Raw genomic sequence first — 4,449 nt, 5'->3', positions numbered from 1 at the left:
TCTATAAAAACATTTTACATCACCAATATATACAAAAATTTTCATACTATGTATGATCCTATAGAAATTTACTTTTTTGATTTTCCTCAAAATCTTCATTTTATTTAATTTAGTCCCTAAACTCGAGATGTGTATAAGTATCAATTTCTAGTTTCGTTTTGGGATCCGATTCTATATCATCTCATCAGAGGCCCTATATTTTCTATTTATAACAAATTTCATGATAAATTTTAAATTTATTCAATTTGGTCCCTAATGCAACAAAGTTGATAAACAAGTTAAATTAGCATTACAATCTAGTCCTTTTCATAATCTAAGCTTAACCTATCAATTTTAAGCCTAATTCTTTAAGAAATCAACAATGGTAACTTTCTAAAACTTTAACAGTTTTACAAATTGGTACATGGGCTAGCTAAATAAAGCTCTCATGATCTCAAGTCCATAAAAATTATAAGAAAAATACTTGAATTTGTTTTTCAAATAATGGCTGAATGTCAAACTAAAATTTTATGTTTTCTTCAACCAAAAGAGACTACGGGAAGAAGATGATGACAATGTTTTTCGATATTTTCCCACTTACTTTCTATTTATACTTTAGATTAACTTAATTAATTTAGTTTAACTTAACTTAATAAAGGTTAATTAAGATAATTTACTTATTTATAACTTAATGGAATTTTCATAAAAATCCACCAATTCTTATTTAAAAATGGTTTACTTACCATTTAAAACCTTTGCCTATTTACTATTTTAAACCCCAAGCCTTTTGTCAATTAAAAATCTATAGCAATTGAGATTTTACAATTTAGTCCCTGAGTGTAAAGCCTTGGATTACTTTTTTTTTTTGTGAATTTTGACATAAATGAGTATTTTCTTCAGTGGTTAAGTGTTCTAATTGTGTGCTTGAGGTCTTGGGTTCAAGTCCCACTTTTGGAAAATATATTATTTTTTAACCTAGCCTTTTCCCTTTTAGGTGGACTTATGTTATATTTTTGGTAACCTCATGTTAGAATGAGCCTGCTGGTTTGAGTGGTAAGGTGTTAGCTTGCCTTAAGGTCTTGTGTTCAAATCCTCGTGAGAGCGTAGATGATAATTTTTGCTTCTGTTGTCTGATAGAGGTTCAGAGGAACTGAAACTCTGGGGTTATTGGATAAGGATCAAGGTGTGGGTTAGTGGGGGGTTAGGATATTCTTGAATTTTTATTTTTCTCTTGCTGTTCTCAAATTTTTTTGACATCAATTTCTCCTTTCCCCTCCATTCCTCTGTGTGTTCTTTTTACTTTTTCGTTCCTCTCTATTCTGAATCAATTGTTCTAATCATTAAGGTTCGTTAATTCATTTATTTCTTGTTCATTTGGGTAAGTGTAAGCCCGTTAGTTTGGTTCTTTTTCTTTTCTTTCCACTTAAATTAGCATAACAATGTGAAGTTAGGGAAGTTAATGTTCTATGAATCTATTGTGTAGGAAAAGACAGTGAAGCAGTGGTTTTCACTCCAACGGTCTAATCAGTGCGTGTGAACGGGTTTGTTGGCAGTAAGTGAGTGCATTGCTCAGTTTAGTATTGATGAATTCGTAAATTAATTGCTAAAATGGTGTTTGGTATACTATTTTTAGGATTTAGAGGTCTCAGGTTTGCTATAGTATAAAAAATGAACCATGTGTGTAACGAAAATGCGAGAAAATGAAGTTTACTGAAAGCCGAAAAAGTGGCATGTCGACGCCACACGGGCATGTGCCTAGCCGTGTGGTAGGCACAACTGTGTGACGAATGTGGGTTAAACGGCTTATGCCAATTTGGGCGTGTGGGCCCCACGGTCATGTGGGCCCCAAATGCTAAAATTTTCCCTAGGGTCGCACACCTCGTGCCGATCTATTATGGGTATTCTGTAGGATCGATAAGGGCAAAACAAACCTTAATGCATGAAATCTTTTATTCTGATAGACTCGTTTGAGTACTACGAAATACAATATGTATGATCTGATTGTTTTGTATAAATATATGTAATAGTTGTATTTAAGTATTTGGTACATGTTAATTATGATATATCTGTTTATCTATTAACTATATCTGTATGTGGGGTGAGAATTGTATATGTGGAGGAACTATTTTGTGAGGCGACATGTCACCGATATACTGGCAGCTTGGTTGCAAATTATTTTGATATATGTCGTATAGACACTATGTGGTGTGTACGGATGGGTGGGTGTTTTTATACCCCACATGGTGTGTTGGGATGGTTGGAGCTGATGTGTAGAGGATAGGGGTAGGACTTTGCATATCTGCATGACTCTGATATAATCTGATTCTGTTAAGGACTATGTCCGTATCTGTTCTGTATGTGAGAAATCTATATTTTTATGCATTTATGTTTCCATTGAGTTGCACACTGAGTTTTGAAAACTCACATCCGTTTGTTTGATCTGTTTAGGTAATCCTCGGGCATAGGTGGGTCGGTGCGACGGAGGCTTAGTGGTGACATTAGTATGGAACTGTTTTTAGTTAATGATTTAATTAATTTTCTAGATTTTCTTTGAGAGTTTTTTAATTTTAGGACTCTCTAGACTATTTTGTTCATAATTTTTGGTTTTGGATGCGTTTATTTATTTATATATTGCGATGTTTTATAAAACCACGGTTTTACGCAAACAAATGTTTTTAAAAATACAAGCTCGGTTTTCAAATATAACTTCCGCTGTAAATTTTTGTTTTTACTTAAAGGAACAAGCACTTGATGATGTCATTAAAGATTATAACAATATGTTTTTCTAAAATTTGGTCTTGTTGGTAAAAATATTCTCGAGGTTTTTAACATGATAAGCGAATTTCATGACCTTACTTCGTAATATCCCCAGATTCGGCCATAACGTCTAGGCTGGGTTTGGGGTGTTACACTGAGCCTTAATTAGTTATTAATTTAGAAAAATTACTGAACCAAATTTTAATATATTTTTATATTATCTCCATAAATATTTATATTAAAATTTTCCAAAATCAGTTTACAAAAATGTGGTTCTAAAATGGCATTTTTTATACTATTAAAAATCGGGCCGTTACAAGGATCATCCAAGACTTTGTTACAAAGGCCCTAGATGCACATACAAAGGAAAAACAAAATCAAGATTCACTTTCTTATTTTCAAGAAAATCAAGGAACCAAATCTTGATCCAATTATGCGGCTTTGGGAGATTTCAAGAATCAAGAAAATTAAGATTGCTAATTTTGGAATTCTTGGTCCAAGAAATTGAATGTTGAAACCAATGCGCGATGGATTACATATACGAGATTAATTGAGCCAATTTTGGGAGCAAACGGATCACAATTCCAAGTTCTTAAAAACTAACCAGTTGGGATGTCCATAAGCTTAAAATAAAGTTTCGAGAATGACTAAATTTAATATCAAGCCAAATTTTCAAAGTGGCCCAATTTGTAAACATTTTAATTTTTTTCAATTTTATTTAATAAGTGGATCAACATGTAAAAATTCGGCCCAAGGTGCCCATTTAAACCATTGGACAAATTTCCTATCATATTTTCACATTTAGATATCTTTTCATGTTAGTTTGTTAGTTAATGAGTTGTCATGCTTTGTTGGAATATTTTCACATTCCTTTAATTTAAGAGATTAGGTAGGGGTTGGTAGACTATAAATAGGGTGTGCCCTCTAACCATTCATTCATTATTCACTTTGAGTTAATAAAATTCTTTTTGAGTTTTCTTTTAAATAATTTCTCTTGAGTTTTCTTTTAGAAGAGTTTTAACTATTTGTTCAGATTGTCGGAATCATCTTTAAGCTTTTTCTTGCCGAAGATTCTTTCTTGGAGGGTAAATTAAAGCCGTTTGAAGTGGGTTGTGGATTCATCTTGTTTCCAAGGCTCCTTAGGACTTTTACATTCTATCTCTATCTTCTTCCATCTTAATTTATTCTTTTCTTTGTTTTTTTTTTCTATTCTATTCTTGTCTAATTGTTTCTAATCTTTAATTTATTTAATTCCAGGTCATATTTCTTCAAGAAAAGACGTTCTCCCACCTTAGTACATCAAGAATCACTCAAAAAAAGAGTTCTTTTATTTTCTTACTGTTTTGAATCTTTTTATTACAAAATAGTTTTTATTCTGCTTAATTCTTCAATTTAAAATATCTTGTTTTCAAATCTGGCTGAGGGCTACTTTGAAGTTCAAAAAAGACTTCTTCTCACTCAAGAAACCCTATTTTGATCATTCTTGGACTCTTTTCCAGTTAATCCTTCCTTTCTTTCAATTTAGGTTTCTTTTTTTTTTAATTTTGTTCAATTACTAAAATATTTTGTTTCTCTTGTTTATATCTCAATTCGACAACTTCTTCTTAATCTAGAATGTCCCAAATCACTTCAAATGTTAAGTTCTCCATTTTCTTGGCTGACCAGATCTTCTTTTGATCTTTTCTTTTGATTTCATTCGATTTTAGTAGTTAT

The sequence above is a fragment of the Gossypium arboreum genome, chromosome 13 (assembly GCF_025698485.1).
Source record: "Gossypium arboreum isolate Shixiya-1 chromosome 13, ASM2569848v2, whole genome shotgun sequence".
Taxonomy (NCBI): Eukaryota; Viridiplantae; Streptophyta; class Magnoliopsida; order Malvales; family Malvaceae; genus Gossypium; species Gossypium arboreum.
The sequence above is the reverse complement of the archived record's forward strand: the minus strand, read 5'-3'. Positions refer to the sequence as shown.